This window comes from Apium graveolens, chromosome 8 (assembly GCF_009905375.1).
Source record: "Apium graveolens cultivar Ventura chromosome 8, ASM990537v1, whole genome shotgun sequence".
Classification (NCBI taxonomy): Eukaryota; Viridiplantae; Streptophyta; class Magnoliopsida; order Apiales; family Apiaceae; genus Apium; species Apium graveolens.
In genome coordinates this window covers 224,297,907-224,319,566 of record NC_133654.1, presented here as the reverse complement: position 1 = coordinate 224,319,566, position 21,660 = coordinate 224,297,907, and the positions used below count along the sequence as shown (strand labels likewise).

General features: G+C 41.3%; 1 non-coding gene across 1 annotated transcript; it reads right to left on the bottom strand.

The window, feature by feature from the left end:
* Positions 1-8,512: 8,512 nt before the first annotated feature.
* On the bottom strand, positions 8,513-8,619 carry LOC141681071 (small nucleolar RNA R71). The gene has a single exon (XR_012558514.1). It is a non-coding gene; the product is annotated as a small nucleolar RNA R71 (small nucleolar RNA).
* Between the last annotated feature and the right edge of the window lie 13,041 nt (positions 8,620-21,660).

Genomic DNA, 21,660 nt, shown 5'->3' with positions numbered 1-21,660 from the left:
TACATAGGATTGCCATCGTCATGTTCAGATGAGCAGTTGGAATGGTTAATGGATTTTTCTGACATGGAGGGCATCTGGGCGCGCTCACTGAGCATGATACGGCCCCATATTTTTAATTATGGGAGAAATTTCAAGATTCCAAGGATGGTGACAAGCCCGAAGTTGGTTTCTCTGGGAGTGGGCGCACCTCTACATCCCTACCTTCAGGAAGTTATTGAACTATATGATTGGGCACCCCTCCAACTTTCCCCAAACAGCTACAAATTCGTTCTTGGCCTGTACATCCTGTACCTGAATCTTGGTTTCCCTCAACTAACCATGGATGAGGTGAGCTATTTTTTCAGCCTAAGAAAATCTGGTCATGGTTATTACTATTTGGTTGTGGATAAATAACACAATATAAAAGGATTTTCTTCTGGTAAAGTAAGCCACGAGAAGGGTTGGAAAGAGAATTTCTTTTATTTTTACGATGTTCCCAGAGTCAGGATTCGGTTCAACACCTCCTCAAGTAAGGGCATGCCTTACTTTATCCTTTTCTTTTTCCCTTCTAGTTTTTTACATGTTTTCCTTATCTTTGCTATTAATCTCCCCCCTGTTAGAAAAACCGTCTATTAAAGCACTTGAGGGCGCGCCAAAAAGACGAGTAGAAGCCTTACTTAGAGTGGCCACAGAGATGTGGAATTTGAAAACACTTTTGACTATGACTAACTTAATGTGAACAAGGATTCTATCTGATAAAGTAGGGATAAAACGTAGGTATATGGAATTAAGGAAAGGAAATCCTGTATCTCATGTCATCGATGTAGACAGTGATGAAGATGCTGAAGAAGGGGAAGAAGAGTTAGAAGACAACAATCTTCAAGGCGAGACTCCTCACGGTTTGAATAGCACTGGTATTTGACGGGTCGTGTTTTAAATTGAGGACGCGCTCTGTTCATCTTTGGTTTTTCCACTACCCTAATTCCTTTTCCTATATATCATACACTACACTATCATTCGCCCTTCTGAGCTCGCCTTCATGTTAGGACACGCCTTGTTTATATTTTTACGTCTTTGCATCTATACTTATTTGCCATTTTATTTGTTATTAGTGTGTACTATACTCGTGAAGTGTATATTTATTACCAAAAACATTCATGCTATTCTAAAATAGTCATTTTTATATGTATAGGGCGCGCCCTCTCATCCAGCGCGCCTTACTTATGCTGTCACTAATACATTTTTTAAAATATTTTTATACAAAAATGGCACCTCCTAGAATCCTCAAATCTTTCGGGGCGCGCCCTAGCGATAAATCCAAGTCCAAACTGCTAAAGAAAGATACTCCAAAAGCTTAACCACCAATTCCTGCTCCTCCTTCTGTTCTCCAACATACCCTTGTCCCAAAAAGGACAATGGTAGATTTAACTGAAAAATAGGGCGCGTCGAAGAGGCCCTGAACAGAGTGCACGCCCGCTGGCTCTTCTACATTACTTAGCTATCTTGTCCTTCTAGGGTCTCCCTATGTGAATGATAAGGAGATTCAACAGTGGTAGTTAATGAGATTGGAAGAGTCAACTAAGGCCTCAGTCAAGGCTTCTTGATAGCTTATGTTCCACTCTACACAGGCGATGGACATGATCCTAGAAGAGAGGGTGCGCCTAGAGAGGCTACAGAGGGATAATAACATCATGCAGAATAATCTCAAAGACAAAGATTTCCTCCACTCCAAGGACATTAAGGCAAAGGACTCTGAGATCTCTTTCGTTAAGGATGAAGTGGCAAACTTGACCTCTCAACTTGACATTGCCAACAAGAAGGCCACATCCCTTCACACTGAACTGGAAGAAGCAAAACTCAGGATTAAATATCTTGAAAGGCAACAAAGGGATGGCTGGTCAGAGGAAAAGTGGGAGCTTACTGATGAAGCCTTTGCTCGTGGCTTTTACTTTTACAGAGTGGGGTTCGTAGCAAACGACCCTGAATACTCTTTCAAGAAGTTTGGCGAGGAGACTGTCGCAGAGATGGCGGAGTTCAAGAAAGAATATGCTACAGAGATTATATACGGGAGGATAGAACTTGGACTAGAAGAAGAAGAAGAATAAGGCGCACCTATTGATCCACCAAAAGTGGACGCGCCTGAGGTTGATCCAGCGGTTCCTCTTCAATCCATTCCTCCAACCAATGACGCTGAGGGCGCGCCCTGAGCTTCTTTCTTAATCTTTTTAACTTGATTCCTAAATACTTTGAGGTGCCAACCCTCTTTTGATGCTGTGCAAAATTGTAAGACTATACTTTACGCTACTTTCCCTTTGATTTAAACTGATAAGTGTTTTTGCTAGTTATTTCTTCATATATTTTTTAAGTTAAATATCTGGTACTTCCATTTTTAGGGTGAGCCCAAGACATAGGGCGCACCTTTTATTCCTATATAACTATTTCCCAAGTTGCCCTTGTAGGTGTACTCCATAAGCATAGGTTAAAACATATTACTTGTGCATAGAATTTTAGTAGGAATTTTCTAAGGTACAGTTATTCAGGCGCCTCCACTATCAGGGTGTGCCTTGTAGGTGCTGACTTTTATTTTACTTATCTACAAATGCTTATCTTATTCTTCGTTTATGAACACCCCAAGCAAATTTGGTTGAGATGCTTCCATATATGGCACGCGTCCTCGTCTATTAGGACATTAGGGCGCGCCGATAAAGAGATATCAAACTTTGCACTGGTTGAAATATATTTTTTTTATATTGAAGGCGTGCTTTCTTGGCCATGGCATATCTCGAAATATTCATTTTGCTTTTTGTGTTGTAAATTTGAAACATGCCTTTTGATCTGTTTGAGTTTTATTTTTCACCATCTAAATATTGTATGGGCGTCCCCTACTATAGGGCGCGTCCTCTTATCTTCTGAGTAGAAATTTTGACAAGTACAATTTATTAAGGCACCTCTACCCTTAGGGCGCGCCTTATGCATAATTTTACTATAATATTCTGAAAAATATATAATTATATATCTTTTTCTTTTATTAATAATGCACTCTAGTGTGAAAATTATACCAGCCCCATGACTACTATGCTCTATGGGGAAATTATTTGAAAATTTTATCCTTCAACTAGTTCCAAGGTTCGTAGTCATATATACTACCCCCTAGGCTAGGAGGAATTTATTTACTACTAGTATATTACATAAAACTCAATCATAGAAGTGAGGGGGCCAAGGCCGCACCCTACTGATAATACTATCGCAAGTGTTCTGTATTCCAAGCTCGAGGGATGAGCTTTCCATCTAAATATTCCAAGCGATAAGTCCCCTTCCAAAGTATAGCTTTGACCATATACGGTCCTTCCCAATTAGCTCCAAGCACTCCATGAAGAGCTATTTTAGTATTCGGCATGACTTTTTGTAAAACAAGATCTCCCACCTTATAAGGTACAAACTTCACCTTCTTGTTGAAATACCTTGCAATTCTCTGCTGATATACAACAAGTTTCAAATGAGAATTCATTCTAGCTTCGTCCAGCAAATCCAAGTGGAGCCTTTGATTGACCTCTACATCTTCCTCAATGAACAAATCCTTCGCAACAATCCAGCTCCCACTTCTACAAGAATCATAGCCTCATACCCGTAGGTTAGCATAAAAGGGGACTCTCTCATAGTCGACCTTGGAGTTGTGTTATAAGACTAAAGGACCATTGGAATCTTCTCTGGCCAATCTCATTGCTTTTCCTCCAGCTTGGCCTTTAGATTATGTTTAATGATCTCTTTTATGGCCTCCGTCTGGCCATTACTTTGTGGGTGATAGATTGCAGCGAAATCTTTCTTGATGTTCAAGTCTTCGCAAAGCTTCCTCAACTCTTTATTGTCAAACTGCTTACCATTGTCAGATATGAGTTTATACGATATACCAAATCTGCAGACTATAGAATTAAAGACAAAATCTTTGATTTTCTTAGCTGTGATCGTGGCCAATGACATAGCTTCTGCCCACTTTGTAAAATAATCAACAGCCACCACGACATACTTCACACCCCCCTTGGCCTTGGGAAGTTCTCCAATGAGATCAATTTCCCACATAGGGAAAGGCCAAGGACTAGCCAATGAAGTTATGGATGTTGCTAGGGCGTTAGAATAATTAGCAAATCGTTGGCAACGATCACATGCCCTAACAAACTTGAAAGCATCTTATTTCATGGTTTCTCAATAATATCCCTGTCTAAGGTCTTTTAATGCCAACGAACCACCCCCTGAGTGGTTGCCACAAATACCTTCATGTATCTCCCTAAGAATATAATTTCCTTATTCCAGATCTACACATCACAAAAGCGGCTAATTAAATCCTCTCTTATATAGCACCCCATCATACTCAACGTACTTCATAGCCTAATAACGAAGGCGCCGAGCCTGTAGCTTGTCTTCCGGAAAAGTTCATGCACGGATATAGTTGTGAATAGGGGTCATCCAAGTCTCTAGCGGGACCTCTTGCGTCTGAAACACACTCATTTCTGGAATACTTGGAATTTCCTGAATTCCCAAGGGAATTTGTCCCAGCAACACGTTGTCCATCTGTGAGCCCATTTTTGCCAAGGCATCCGTATTGCCATTCTCTTCTCTTGGAACGCTTTCCAGCTTGGTGCTTCCAAATCTTTGGAGTAAACGTTGTACACTCCTCATGTATAACTCGGTTCGAGGGCCTCGGGCTTGGAACCCTCCATTAACTTGATTTACTACCAACTCCGAGTCGCTCCGATATATTAAATTTATAACTCCCACCTCCAAGGCTATCTTCAGACCATTAATCAGGGCTTCATATTCGTCCTTATTGTTGGTGACATAAAACTTGAAGTGAATGGCACTCATCAAGTGATGTCCTTCCGGGGTAACCAAAATAATTTCGGCCCTTGCTCCGTTATTATTCACAGCTCCATCAACATGTAGAATACATCAAGGGTGTGGGAACTCTTCTCTTACTTGGTCAGGGAAATTCCTATGTGAGGAAGGTTCTGCCAACACTATTTCCTTCTCATCCACTTCAGAATCAAACTCAAGTATGAAATCTTCCAATCCCTGCCCCTTAATTATTGTACTAGGGCAATATTCCAGATTGAACTGTCCCAATTCTACCACTCATTTTAGTATTCTTCCAGAAGACTCTGGTTTATGCAAGATGTGCCTTAGAGGATAAACGGTGCAGACTTCTATTCGATGAGCCTGCAGGAAGTATGGCCTTAGTTTCCATGTTGCAAGGATGAGGGTGTATACTAATTTTTCCATACTAGTGTATCTAGTCTCTGCATCTAACTATCTCTTACTCACATAGTACACTGGTTCATGTTGGCCCTCTTCCTCTCTTACCAAAGCCGCACTAATGGAGTATTCTGAGACTACCAGGTAGAGAATCAACGTCTCCCCATCTTTCGGCTTTGCCAATATAGGAGGATTCCCTAACTGCTCTTTGATTTTCTGAAAAGATTCCTCACAGTTCGAGGTCCACACAAAATCCTTTCACATGCCTTTAACTGCCTTAAAGAATTCCTTGCATCTATCTGAAGATTTTAAAACAAATCGATTCAACGCTGCAATTCTTCCCGGCAAACTTTGCACCTGCTTAATGCTTGTGGGAGATTTCATATCCATCAGAGCTTTAATTTTTGTGGGGTTTGCCTCAATTCCTCGGTGGTTTACCATGAACCCTAGGAATTTCCCTGACTCCACGCCAAATACATATTTATGAGGATTCAACTTCATTTTATACCTTCTCAGAATGTGGAACATTTCAGCCAAATCCGCCATATGATGCTCCGCTCTCTTAGATTTCACAAGCATATCGTCCATATACACTTATATTATCTTCCCGATCTGCCTCTTAAACATCTTGTTTACCAGCCTTTGATAAGTTGCCCCGACATTGATTAAGCCAAATGGCATCCCGATGTAGCAATAAAGACCTCTGTCAGTGATGAAAGAAGTGTGCTTTTGGTCAGGTTCATACATAGGAATTTGATTGTAGCCAGAGTATGCGTCCATGAAACTCAGCAAAGCATGTCCTACCGTAGCGTCAACCAACTAATCAATTCTTGGAAAAAGGGAAGCTATTTTTGGACAAGCCTTGTTTAGATCTGTGAAGTCCACACAAGTCCTCCACTTCCTATTAGGTTTTTTCATGAACATCGGGTTTGCCAACCATTCCGGGTAAAAAGATTCTCGGTTTAACCTGACTCCAAGAGTCTATCCACTTCCTCGGCCAAGGCTACAACCCTTTCTCCACTTACAGCCCTGCGCTTCTGTAGAATCCCTTTATGTTTAGGATCACAATTTAATCGATGACACATAACTTTCGGATCAATTCCCACCATATCTGAGTGGTTCCAGGCAAACACATCAAGATTTGCCAAGAAAAATTTCGAATGGCCTTCCAGTTGAGTGGCATTTATGACACTTTATAATGCTCTATTAAGCTTTGAATTGGTGTATTAGTACTCAAGTTATTTGTGTTTTAATGTGTTTTCTAGTGTTTTTGCATTTCAGGCATTAATCTGAGAATCAGGTGAATTAGCATTTATTTGATGCTAATATGTTGTTAGGTTGGTGTCTAAGGAATAAAGCTCGTGAAGACCGGCTTAAATCTGCAAGAAAAAGAAAGAAGTCAAAGTTTTGGTAGAAGCCCAGCGCGCCCGCGCTGATCAAGCGTGCGGTCGCGCCCGAACTTCAGAGAGCCAGCGCGGTCGCGCTGATCAAGCACGCGGTCGTGCCAGGTCGGGTTTCAAGAATCCTATTTTGAATAGAAGACTGATTTCTGGACTTCTCTGCTGATCAGGGCTGCTATATAAATAACTTTAGGTCATTTTTAATAAGATATTAAGCCAGAGACTTATCAAGGAGAGCTGTAAGAAGACCGAGTTAGCATGATTCAACGAAGACGAAGAAGATCTTGTTTTTACTTGTGAATTTTTGTTCTAAGTTGTAACTTGTATGCTAGTTTTCTTATTTGTGAACCTCACTCTTGTTTCGTACTTGGTTTTGTTATTTAAGTATAAAGACTACGTTTATTATACCATGCTTTCATCGGAACCCACGTTGATGATGAGTCTGATTATGGGCTAATCATTATCGTGGGGTTCTAGCGGATTTATTTATGGATTTCTTTAGTTAAATTGTTTCGATGCCTTAGTATGTGGTGATTGTATGATAACCTAGTATTGGTTGTGCGTATTCGTCTTATTAGCGTCGCGAACTTATAAGATAGTGTGTTAATTCTTAATGAAGCGAAAGTGAATTTAAGGATTTAGAACTTGCCATGCTAGCATAGGTTCATGTATTTGTTATGCATGATTCGTAGGTAATTTTAACCAACTTACTTGCCCTATGTAATCAAGATAGATAACTTGTGCTTAAACCGTTATGTTGTCAAATTCTATAGACATATAGGGTCTCAATATAATTGGTGTCTATTCAGCTTCTATCTCTTTTGTGGATGTCTGGTAGTATGGTATTTGTGCAACGAAAGTTGGCTTTTATCAGTTTCGTGTTATCTGATTAGTATCATCACCATTGCATGCTAAGGTTAAGAACAATAAGGCTATTGAAGGAAGTATTTAATGAAGTTAAAATCCCATGTTTGTCATAGATATTAATTCAATCAATATTATTCTCTTAGTTATAATTGTTAGATAATTCTTAGTTATAAACAACCTCAATTTGTTATCGTCTTAACATTGAATAATAACCATACATTGTTGCTTAAGTGCATAAATTAATTAGTTAACCAAAGCCAGACTATGTGGGAATGAACTAGAAAAGATTCTATACTACTTGCGAACTCGTATACTTGCGTGTATTATTAGCGCATGTTTAGCGACTAACAAGTTTTTGGCGCCGATGCCGGGGACTGCAGTGTTAATTTATAGTTTATGTGCTTTCCATCAGTGGTCGTGAAAGTTCATTGACTCGGACATTGTTACTTATTCGTTTCCTTGAATTATTTCAGGTACTCTAGCGAGGGTGTATGCATACGCGTTCGCGTACTCGTAAGAGAACACTGGATAAAGCCGAGGAAGAAGTTGTGGTGGTTCGAAAGGAAGTTTTTGAAGAAGAAAAGAAGGTAGAAGAAGAAGAGAAAGTCGAAGAACCATCTTTAGTAGAGATGGGAGATCAAGCAGAAAATCCTAAGGCTTTGATGGACTATTCTCAGCCTAAGATCAATGACATTCAGTCAATCATCATCAAGCCAGCCATCAGGGCTAACACTTTTGAGATAAAGTCAAGCACGATTCAGATTATATAGGACTCAGTTCAGTTTGGGGGTTCTCCTACTGAAGACCCCAACATGCACATCAGAAATTTCGTCGAGATCTGTGACACTTTCAAGTTCAATGATGTGACTGAAGATGCTATCAAGCTGCAACTCTTCACGTTCTCTCTGAGGGACAAAGCTAAGTATTGGTTACATTCTCTACCAGCAGGGTCTATCACCACTTCAAAAGATCTTGCTCAAAAATTTTTCACTAAATTCTTCCCTATGGTGAAAACTGCTGCAATCAGGAATGCTCTTACTCAGTTTGCTTAGCAAACTGGAGAATCTCTGTGTGAGGCTTGGGATCGATATAAGGAGATGCAAAGGAAGTTCCCACACCATGGCATGCATGATTGGATGATTATCAACTGTTTCTATAATGGATTGGGTGCTACTTCTAGACCCATGCCCGATGCAGCATCAGGAGGAGCCTTGTGGGCTAAAAGCTATGATGAAGCTTATGAACTTATTGAACTGATGGTTGCAAATGAGTACCAGAATCCTTCCCAGAGACTGACTCAGGGAAAGGTGGCAGGAATTTTGGAGTTGGATGCAGCAACTACTATCGCTGCCCAACTTAAGGTTTTGACGATGAAGGTGGACACTTTGGTTAATTATGGAGTTAATAAAATCGCTAGTGTCTGTGAGCTTTGTGTTGGTGCCCATGAGACTGATCAGTGTACAATTTCTAGTGAATCGGCTCAGTTCGTGAGTAACTTTCAGCGTTCGCAGCAACCTGTGCCAGCCACTTATCATCCCACAACCGCAATGATCCTAATTTCAGTTGGAGCAATGCTCTGAATGTGGGTCAACAGCCTTATCAGCAGTATCCAGTTAAGCAGTACAACCCCCCTGGTTTTCAGCAACCGCAATATGCACCAAGACAACAACTCCAACTGCAACAAGCTAATGAAAAATCTGAATTAGAGGAGTTGAAGCTTATGTGCAAAAGTAAAGCTGTTTCTATCAAGACCTTGGAAAATCAAATTGGGCAAATTTCCAATGCCTTGCTAAATCGTCAGCCTGGTACACTACCTAGGGACACTGAAGTGCCAGGAAAGAGGGAAGCTAAGGAGCAGGTAAAGACAATCACCTTGAGGTGTGGAAATGTTGCGAATCCCGAACAAACTCAAGTGTTGACTGAAGAAGCTGGGGCTGAGAAAGAAGTAGAGCAGCAGGAAGTAGAAGTGGAATCAAGGAAGACTACTGTTGAGCACACTCCTCCTGAGGGTAATACAGGGGGGAAACAGATCTATCCTCCACCACATTTTCCTAAGTGGCTGCATAAGAAAAAGCTAGACAAGCAATTTGAGAAGTTTCTGGAGGTGTTCAAGAAACTTCATATCAACATACATTTCGCTGAGGCTCTTGGGCAGATGCCTAGTTATGCAAAGTTTATGAAAGGTATTCTCTCTCGGAAAGTGAAGCTAGATGATTTAGAGACTATCGCTCTAACGGAGGAATGTAGTGATGTGCTACAACAGAAGTTGCCTCCGAAACTTAAAGATCCAGGAAGCTTCACTATTCCGTGTATTATTGGAAAAGTATCTTTTGACAGATGCTTATGTGACTTGGGAGCTAGCATCAATCTGATGCCTTTGTCAATCTTCAAGAAGTTGGACTTACCTGATCCAAAACCGACTTATATGACCTTGCAGTTGGCCGACCGTTCTATTAAATATCCACGAGGTATTATGGTGGATGTCTTGGTCAAGGTTGATAAACTCATCTTCCCTACTGATTTCGAGGAGGATAAGAAGATTCCCATAATCTTGGGAAGACCTTTCTTGGCAATTGGCCGAACCTTGATAGATGTGCAGAAGGGTGAGCTCACATTGCGCGTGCTGGATCAGGATGTAATTTTTAATATATTTAATGCTATGAAATTTCCTACGGAAAATGAGGAGTGCCTAAGGGTGAAGTTGGTCGATTATGTGGTTACTTCAGAACTTGATCAATTGCTAAGGTCCGATGCCTTAGAAAAAGCCTTATTGGGAAATTCAGATAGTGAAGATGACGAAGGTGAAGAATAATTGCAATATTTGAATGCTTCTTCCTGGAAGAGGAAGATTGATATGTCTTTTGAATCTCTTGGAATGGAGGAATTAAACAAAGCTCCTAAATGCCTCAAACCATCTATTAAGGAAGCTCTCACTCTTGAGCTTAAGCCTTTACCTGAGTATTTGAGGTATGCGTTTTTAGGTGATGCATCTACTTTGCCTATTATTATTGCATCTGACCTTTCAAATAGTGACGAGGAAAAGCTTCTGAGGATTATGAGAGAGTTCAAATCGGAAATTGGCTGGACTATAGCAGATATCAAGGGAATCAGCCCTTCTTACTGCATGCATAAAATTCTTCTAGAGGAAGGTAGCAAACCTACATTCGAGCAGCAAATATGACTTAATCCAATCATGAAGGAAGTAGTGAAGAAGGAAATTCTCAAGTGGCTAGATGCAGAGATCATCTATCCTATTTCTGACAGTTCATGGGTAAGCCTGGTTCAATATGTGCCAAAGAAAGGTGGAATTACTGTGGTAGCAAATGAGAAGAATGATCTTATTCCTACACGAACAGTCACGGGGTGGAGAGTTTGCATGAATTATAGGAAGTTGAACAAAGCCACTAGGAAAGATCACTTCCCTTTGCCCTTCATTGATCAGATGCTTGAAAGATTAGCTGGTCATGAGTACTACTGTCTTCTGGACGGCTATTCGGGTTATAATCAGATTTGTATCGCTCCTGAAGATCAGGAGAAAACTACCTTCACTTATCCATTTGTTACTTTCGCCTTCAGACGATTTTCTTTTGGTCTGTGAGGTACACCAGCCACATTTCAAAGATGTATGATGGCCATCTTTTCTGATATGATTGGCCAGAATGTGGAGGTGTTCATGGATGACTTCTCTGTATTTGGCAATTTTTTTGATGAATGCTTGCAAAATCTTGGCCACGTTCTCAAAAGGTGTGTTGAGACCAATATGGTTCTTAATTTGGAGAAATGTCACTTTATTGTGTGACAGGGCATTATTCTCGGGTACAAGGTTTCTAGTATGGGTCTTGAGGTGGACAAGGCCAAGGTGGGGGTCATTGAGAATCTTCCTCCACCTATTTCTGTTAAGGGAATTCGTAGTTTTCTTGGTCATGCGAGTTTCTATAGGCATTTCATCAAAGACTTCTCTAAGATGTCAAATCCATTGTGCAGTTTGCTAGAGAAAGATGTCCCTTTCAAGTTTCATGACGAGTACCTTGCAGCTTTTGAGACATTGAAGAAGAGTTTAATCACGACACCGGTCATAATTGCACCTGATTGGAATGAACCTTTTGAGATGATGTGCAAAGCAAGTGACTATGTAGTTGGAGCAGTTCTTGGGCAGGGGAAGAACAACTTATTTCATGTGGTCTACTATGCTAGCAAGACCCTAAATGGTGCTCAACTGAATTATACTACTATGGAGAAAGAACTTTTGGCTATTGTCTATGGTTTTGAGAAATTTTGATCTTATCTACTTGGGACTAAGGTGACAATTTTCACTGATCACGCTACAATTCGTTATCTCGTCTCAAAGAAGGACTCGAAGCCTAGATTAATTAGATGGGTTCTTTTGCTTCAAGAATTTGAACTAGAGATCAAGGACATAAAAGGAACTGAAAATCAAGTCACTGATCATCTCTCGCGTTTAGAGAACCCCAACGCTACTTCATTAGACAAGACATTGATAAATGAGTCTTTTCCCGATGAGCAGCTGCTTGGAGTGGAAGAAGAAGAACCGTGGTTTGAAGACATTATGAACTACCTTGTGAGTAATATCATGCCTCCCGACTTATCTTATGCTCAAAGAAAGAAGTTTCCACATGAAGTAAAGTGGTATATGTGGGATAAGCCGTTTATTTTTCGACAAGGAGCTGACCAAATCATCAGGAGATGTATTCCTTATAGAGAAATGGGGGGATCTTGCGAGATTGCCACTCAACGCCTTATGGAGGACATTATGGTGGAAAAAAGACAACAGCTCGTATTCTTCAAGCAGGTTTCTTTTGGCCGACCTTGTTTAAAGATGCTCACCGGTTCGTTTTGAAATGTGATCGATGTCAAAGTGTGGGTAATATGTCTAAGAGGGATGTGATGCCTCTTAATGTGCTTCTAGAGGTTGAGGTCTTCAATGTTTGGGGAATTGACTTAATGGGGCCATTTGTCTCATCTTGTAACAATCAGTACATCTTGTTGGCAGTTGATTATGTGTCGAAATGGGTTGAACTTAAGGCATTTCCAACGAACGATGTGAAAGTGGTGCTTAATTTTCTTTACAAGCAGATATTCACAAGGTTTGGAACTCCAAGAGTCATAATCAGTGATGAAGGGTCGCATTTTTGCAATCGTAAGTTTACTGCTATGATGAAAAGGTATAATGTGAATCATCGCATTGCCACGACTTATCATCCTCAGACAAATGGTCAAGCTGAGGTGTCTAACAGAGAGATCAAGCGTATTTTAGAAAAAGTGGTATGTCCATCGAGGAAAGTTTGGTCTTTGAAGCTTGATGAAGCTGTTTGGGCATATAGAACAGCATTTAAGACTCCATTGGGAATGTCGCCGTTTCAGTTGCTTTATGGTAAGGGGTGTCATTTGCCTGTGGAGCTCGAGCATAAGGCATATTGGGCTTTGAAGAAATTGAATCTTGACATGGATGCGGCTGGAAAGAAGAGGATGCTTCAATTGAATGAACTCGACGAGTTTCGACTTCAAGCTTATGAGAACAACAAAATGTACAAGGAGAAAGTCAAGAGGTGGCATGATCGGGGTCTAGTGCTCAAATCATTTGTGCCGGGGCAACAAGTTCTTTTGTTCAACTCTCGTCTCCGTCTTTTTCCTGGAAAGTTGAAGTCAAGATGGTCAGGGCCTTTCATAATCAAAACTATGTTCCCACATGAAGCGGAGGAAATTTTTGAGAATGATTCGGGCCAAGCATTCAAGGTAAATGGTCAGAGGTTGAAGCATTACTATGGTGACACGGCAAACCGCGAGGTGGTTAGTGCCGTTTTTTTGTCCACTTGAGCTCGAGGTTCTACGTCGAGCTAGAGACGTAAAAGAAGTGCTTCTTGGGAGGCAACCCAAGTTTGTTGTACATTAGTAGGTAGAGGAAGCAAGAAGAAAGGAGAAAAACACAAAAAAATCAGAAAAAGAAAAAAATTCAGAGCCAATCACAGAAGCTGGGCGCGCCCGCGCTGATCTAGCACGCGGCCGTGCCGTTTTTCCAGAAGGTGAGCGCACCCGCGCTGTCCAAGCGCGCGCCCGCGCCGGGTCCTGTTCGAAAAAAAATTAATAACAGCAGAATAAAGAGAAAAATCGGAACTTTTACTCCAAAATCAATTACCACCCGATTTTTACTCTTCCACATCCCATAATTCCCTCTCCCAATCAAAACCATTATTCCCACGATTCCCATAATCAATTCTCACTTCTATTCCATATCTAATTCTCACCTCTCCACCTATAAATATACACACTATACAAAACTTCTCCACCACTTCACAAATTGTCAAACATAAATCTTTCTCAAACACTTAGTTTTTATTTTCTCTTATTAAATCCCAATAGCACCGAAGAGACAAAAAACGCAAGTAGGTAGCAGCACCACCGATTCTTCATCTGCGGGTGGTGTGAGGCCAAGGTTTTCTACTTCTAAGGCTGAAGAGGAGTACATGAGGCTTTTCTCGAAGCCTATTGCTAAGGAGCGAGGTTTTTTGCCATCGGGGAAGGATGGTAAGCTGTTGGAGATGATTCTTGACATGGGCTGGGTTCATTTTGTGAGGCTCCCGATGTTGTGCCCATGAGTGTTGTGCGGGAGTTCTATGCTAACGCTAAGGTCGAATAGCTTCATGGTGGTTAGGGGGATGACTGTAGAGTACAGTGCTGATGTCATTAGGAGGGTGATTGAGCATCCCGCGAGGAAGGCCAGTCAGGACACTTGGAATGATAAGACTCCCGAGGAGATTGAGCAGCCCCGGAGATCTGATCGTTGCGACTCTGTGTGTGCCTGAGACTCACTGGAAGTTCAAGAGGGGCACTAATGATTACTCCACGTTCTTTGCATCGTGCATGAACAGGTTTGCACGGGCTTGGAACTCGTTTATTTGTGCTAACATCATGCCATCTTCGCATGTGCATGAGATTACTGTGGAGCGTGCTCGTCTGCTATGGGGTATTCTTCAGGGTGATTACACTGATTTGGGGATGGTGATTTATCAGGGGATTTTGAGATTCTTGAGAGGAGGTACTACAGGTGCTATTCTTTATGCGTCCTTTGTGACGAAGCTGTGCGTGACGCTTGGTGTTCATTGGCCCACACATGAGTAGTTGCAGCTTCCCAGTGCTCCTACTGACAGTTCTACGCTGTTGAGCATGCAGGAGTGGGGAGGAGGAAAGCCTGATCCTAAGGGGCTTGGTTATTCATTTGCTCATCTGCCAGGAGGTGTTCCCATGGATCAGATGTATGCGGGTGGTATGTAGTAGGCTCGTAGAGCAGCTTGGAGAGATCAGTTAGGAGAGGAGGCCGGTTCGTCGTAGCAGCAGGAGGCAGAAGGAGCAGAGGTAGGAGCTGGTTTGAGTTCGACACAGTATAGGCGTCTAGCGAGGAGGATGGATGCGATGCATGACATCCTAGTCGGTTTATATATGATCTCACCCAGACACTTGGGACAGCTTTCAGAGCCACTGGTGTTGACATTCAGTGGCCAGTATTTGGTGAGGATTCTGTGTATCCGCCTCCTGATACACCTGACACTCCATCCATTGAGGGTGAGGATTCTGATTCGCAGTAGGTATGCCTGAATTCCTTACTATTACCTTCACTGAGGACAGTGAATATTTTAAGTTTAGGGGTAGTAGTTGAAGGAATATGTTTTGTGTGAGTCACATTTAGTTGCATGTTCATGATAGTTTAGTTCATATAGTTTGCATATTTTGCCATGTAGTTTTTTTGTTAGTTTTTATGATATTTTGTTTATTTAGTTTCATGCATTTGCCTTATAACATGATACCTTAGATGATTTTTCCGATTAATTGGTGATATTGATGCTATTGTAGTGATGTCGTATTTAGTGATTTTAAGTCTTATCGAATTAATTTGCATGCTAGAGACAATTGTATTTCACTAAGTCTTATAGGTCGCTTAAGTGCTAGATCATGATCATGTTTTTTGGTTTGGGTTTAATCGCTTGTTTATATTTAGAATTTTGGATATTCTCTTAATAATAAGAGACATGGATATTTAAAAATTGGAAAAAATTGGATTTCATTGCTAGTAGTGTGGCTAGGTGTCAATTGGCTAGTAGCCGGCTCATATTTATATGAGTAGTCTAGGGTTAAGTGAGATGGAGTGAAACGCACTCGTTCAGAAATTTGAAAAAAAATAGAAAAAATATAATAAAAAAAGAAAAGAAAAAAAAATAAGTGTTATGTATAATTGATCATGAGTGGGCTCTTCAGTACTCGAGTTATTAAGTTCTTAGGGGACTTTGTGCCTAGTGACCTAAGGCTTTTATAGTCTGGGATCCGCTAACCTAACGTTCGCTACATGGGTACTATTGTATAAGTCTTTTGTGGACCTCACTCATTGCACGATCAAATAAGTATACTTGTGTTGTTTTGTTGTGAATAAAAGCGTGAATCCATGTTAAACTCTGATATAAGAATTGAAGTGTTATAAGTTATTTTGAGTATAGCTTTTATTCTATTTATAAACTTGTGATTGCTTTGATAAGTAGTGAGTCATCATTGTTGATCTAGTTGCGATGATATATCTGTAAGCAGTTGCACACATGCACGTCTCTGGTTTGTAGGTTGATTTGTGAGATTTGATTGATCTTTATGCGAATAACTGCATTTGCTGAGGTGTTGCTTGTTGATTGGTTTAGTTATTATGTGGGGATCGTTGCATTCATTTAATTGCATTCATGCATTTTTATTTCTTGTTCTTTGAGTCTATTTATGCTTGAGGACAAGCATCGATTCAAGTTTGGGGGTATGTTGAGTGGCATTTATGACACTTTATAATGCTTTATTAAGCTTTGAATTGGTGTATTTTTAATCAAGTTATTTGTGTTTTAATGTGTTTTCTAGTGTTTTTGCATTTCAGGCATTAATCTGAGAATCAGGTGAATTAGCATTTATTTGATGCTAACATGGTGTTGGGTCGGTGTCTAAGAAATAAAGCTCGCGAAGACTGGCTCAAATCTGCAAGAAAAAGAAAGAAGTTAAAGTTTTGGCAAAAGCCCAGCGCAAGTGCGCGACCGCGCCCGAACTTCAGAGAGCCAGCGCGCCCGCGTTGATCAAGCACACGGCCGCGCCAGGTCGGGTTTCAAGAATCCTGTTTTGAATAGAAGACTGATTTCTGGACTTCTCTGCTGATCAGGGCTGCTATATAAATAACTTTAGGTCATTTTTAAAAAGATATCAAGCTAGAGACTCATCAAGGAGAGCTGTAAGAAGACCGAGTTAGAACGATTCAACGAAGACGAAGAAGATCTTGTTTTTACTTTTGAATCTTTGTTCTAAGTTGTAACTTGGATGCTAGTTTTCTTATTTGTGAACCTCACTCTTGTTTCGTACTTGGTTTTTTTATTTAAGTATAAAGACTACGTTTATTATACCATGCTTTCATCGGAACCCAGATTGAGGATGAGTCTGATTATGAGCTAATCATTATAGTGGGGTTCTAGCGGATTTATTTATGGATTTCTTTAGTTAAATTGTTTCGATGCCTTAGTATGTGGTGATTGTATGATAACCTAGTATTGGTTGTGCGTATTCGTCTTATGAGCTTCGCGAACTTATAAGATAGTGTGTTAATTCTTAATGAATCGAAAGTGAATTTAAGGATTTAGAACTTGCCATGCTAGCATAGGTTCATGTATTTGTTATGCATGATTCATAGGTAATTTTAACCATCTTACTTGCCATATATAATCAAGATAGATAACTTGTGCTTAAACCGTTATGTTGTCAAATTCTATAGACATATAGGGTCTCAATATAATTGGTGTTTATTCAGCTTCTATCTCTTTTGTGGATGTCTGGTAGTATGGTATTTGTACAACGAAAGTTGGCTTTTATCAGTTTTGTGTTATCTGATTAGTGTCATCACCATTACATGCTAAGGTTAAGAACAATAAGGCTATTAAAGGAAGTATTTAATGAAGTTAAAATCCTATGTTTGTCATAGATATTAATTCAGTCAATCTTATTCTCTTAGTTATAATTGTTAGTTAATTCTTAGTTATAAACAATCTCAATTTGTTATCGTCTTAGCATTGAATAATAACCATACATTGTTGCTTAAGTGCATAAATTAATTAGTTAACCAAAGACAGTCTCTGTGGGAACGAACTAGAAAAGATTTTATACTACTTGCGAACTCGTATACTTGCGTATATTATTAGCACGTGTTTAGCGACTTACACTTCCTTCAGCATCAAACTCAGCGGAGATCCAATCTTCAGAACTTTGCTTGGATCTTCCTTGTCGATTCAAATTTTAATCATATCCTCAGTTGGCCCCATTTGCTCTGTGGTCATTGGTATTCGTGGATCCAAATCGAGCTGATTATAATCCTCGTTATTTTGTTTAGAAGGTGCATCCTCTAGAATAGGAGCATCAACTTCCTTCCTGAATGAAGGCACTCCATGAATAACAGGGGCATCAACTTCTTTTGGATTCAGAACATGAGAAGGCGCGCCCTGAGGTACAGGGGCATCAACTTCTCTTGAGTTTCTTGGTTGTAAGGGCGCACCCTCAGTAAGAGGGGTATCTACCTTATACACAGTTTGTTCGAGGCTCTGCAAAACATCAATTCTCCCTTCGAGCCTTTAATCATTGAAGTTCTTATGGATTATATGGTCACTTGGGGGCTCTTCATCTTCCAACATTTCGACCTTGAGAGCATTTTCTAAAAACAATGTTGCAGGACGCAACTTGGTAGACTATTCGTCTTCTTGTTCAACATAGTAATGGACATGAATCTCTTTGATCGGTTGCTCGATGCTTCCCTCTAACTCATCATCTAAGGCATCTCCGATTTGGACATCCTTTTCCCTAAAGCCCCTCATTTCTTGTCGATAGCATTCCCGGGAGTCATATTGAGAACCTTTTATGCTGCCTACCCCATTCGGGGTTGGGAATTTGATTGTGAGATGGTGGATTGAAGTGATGACCCTCATTTTCCTGAAGAAAGGTCGTCCCAGCAACACATTGTGAGATGACTCCTGATTTAGGTAATTAAACTCGAGCATCTTTATTACAGACAGTGGGCTTTCTCCTAAGGTGCACGGCAATCGAATTGCTCCCATGACTCTAACTCTTTCGCCAGCAAAACCATATACCCAAGAATCCTCTCCCCGCATATCTCGATCAGGTAAACCCATATTTTTATAGGTGTTATAGTAGAGGATGTTTGCCAAGTTCCCGTTGCCTACAAAGGCTCTGTGGATGTTTTTCGTCCCAATCTGGAGAGAAATGACTAGAGCGTCATTATGAGGGTGATGTACCCACCTAGCATCCGCTTCTCTGAAGATGATATCCATGGATTCTCCCTTAAAATACTTTAGGTGGCCGAGTCTCCACCCTATGGACGTCAGTCAAAGGTCTAAACCGTGCTTCCCTTGCATATCTTTCCAAGGCTATATTGCTGCATTCCATTCCAGGATCTCCTCCGTATATTGCTCCGATGCTGCCATCCTGACAAACTGTGCTATTAAAAAATTTTCAAAGCTTCGTCCGAAGCACCTCTTATGCTGGTAGACTCGGCGTTGAACCTTTTAAAGTAAGATGTCAAGATTTCGTTCTCCCTTTGTTTGACACTATCCAGAGTAGTTACAGACGGAGCGTATCTCATAGCTGCTTGGAACTTGGTCAAGAACAAGGTTTTCATCTGGTCCCAAAAAGTGATTACCCCCGGTACAAGTTTTTAAAACCATTGCTGAGCGCTTTCCCTGAAAGTTTCCGCCAAGAGTCAGCATCGGGCCAAGTCTGGAACTTGATATACGTCCATCTCTATATTGAACCGACCCAAGAATTCCACAGGATCTAAACTTCCTTGGAACCGGAGATCGCTAGTTGTGTTACGATATCCGGCCAGTAACTGAGCCTCTCTTATAGCCGCAGAGAATGGCGAAGGAATTTGCGTCGTTGTCGTTACCATTCCTTCCAAGTAATTGAACAGCTTCTTCAGGTCATCCACATTAAAGGTTCCCACGTCGGGGATAGTCTACATATTGGGTTATGGATCTTGAGGTTGAGGTTGATGTGGCACTACCTGATTTCCACCCGGAGGAGCCTGTTGCTGATTAGTATTTTGGGCATCAGTTTGTCCTCTTCCAAGTATCACTACTATCTCTTGGTTTTGCCCTTGATCTCCTTCCGGATTTTCTCCTTGACCTCGGTCGCGTCCTTGAGGCGTCTTGCGATCATAATTTTGGATATCCCTATGACAGTCATCCCACGCATAGTTATTATTTTAGATCGGTCATACGTGTGAGTATCCCTATAGCCACAATAGTTGTCACGGCGATATTCGTCAAAGTATCTACCTCGGCCTCCGCCTCTTCCCCTTCATTGGAGTCTTCTCCAACGGTCACTTCCATATCCTCGGCCATACCGATTCATCGATCCATGAGGAGGAGCTCTCTTGTGGTCGCGGTGCCGCGCCTGATTCTCAGTGAGATTTAGGCGCACACGTGTTGAACCACGGGGCATCACATCTCCGAGATCGGCTTCTTTCTACCATTCCAAAAGTAACATCCTCAGATCATCATCTCCTAAACGGATCCCCAAGCGATCCTTCAAAGCAGTGAAACCTCATTGTTCATTCGTTGGCATAGATTCCGCTTGTCGGGGTTCCTTCAGGGTTCGCCCGGATCAGTACAAGTGAGTGATTACTCGGTTATCTGCCCGCGAAACCTCTCGCCCATCAGTATCTTCATCAATAAGTTCAACGATCGGGGTTGCATCGTTAGAGTAATTTAGTCATCATGGCGTTATTGCCACGTGTTCGCCTCTGGATTGGCCACGGGAGCATCAGTCATGGGGGCTTTCCCAGATGCGTGATCATAGCGGTTATGGAGAAGGCCTCTCCTTATCTTACGCCTCTCCACCGTACTCAACCTAGATTCGAAACCGTTTAGGGCATCACCCATGCGATAGAGTTGTTCCAACAAATTTGCATTGCTAATTAGGACTGGTGATTGGCCAACGACATTCAGAGTAGGATGATTCATCGGAGTAGGAACGTAAGATTCATCATAGCCTTACTCAGAGCCTTCTTCAGAGCTTTCTCCATCATAAGAACTTTCATCACGATATTAAGACATCTTTCCTCCTAGATGCAGATCTCGAATAGCCCCTCCTTCTAGCACTAATTTGTTGACGGAGGAATTTGGTAGCAACAAAGTTTGAGGTTCGTAGCCGGAAATAAGATCTGTGACGGTGGTTCTTCGTCGAAAAACTTGAACAGTAATTGTCTGATTTTATGAACAGTATTTGGTGGTGGTGGTTATTGGTGGCTGAGATTGCTTAGGGTTAGTGATGGCTTCTTTGCGCTCTCACTTCTGACCCCTTGTAATTTGCCTACGTATCCCTATTTTGAGGGAATCAAGCCAACATAGTTTTTGGGAAACAAAAAACCTAAAAGGCTTAGATCTCTTGTCCCGAGGCCCAGTAGAAAACCTACTGGAAACCGTCTTCTACTAGCTTTAGGAATGTCCGCCGATGAGGCCCAACCACAAAAGCCCAAGGCTCGTTCGCGGCTTCGAGATTTCACGGATAAAGCATCTCCCTGGCCAAGGATAACCCTCCGCTACCAATTGTTCCTCTAATCCATGAACGCATGTATAGCCGTGGTTCACCCAAATATTGGATGTATCCTTGTTCTCAGGATAAGGAGCCCCTACAAGATTGCAGGACAAGTGATCCCAAGTTTTTGGGTGTAAAGTGCAGGATACTCCAAAGTCTCCCAACGAGGACACTCGTTGACTACAGAGATAGAGCTCCCAAAGCATACACCAAAGTTTACCCCATATCCCCAATGAGGACACTCATTGACTACAGGAGGAGGCTTTCTGTCCAGGCATACCCCTGGAGGTCTCTGACCACGGACACCACCTTCCTGTGATTGTATTACATGAAGGAGTTTTTCAATAGAGTACTTGCAGCAAATACGTTAGTAATAATAATCTCAATCTTCCTTGAATCCTCCAGAAAACCCATCTGAATAACCAAGCTAATATCCCATCCAGTTATTCTTACTACCTTAGGGCGCGCCCTAAGGCCTTCTATTGGCAAAGGATCTTCCCAATCATACTATAACAAGCATATTTTTAGCAACAGGACGCGC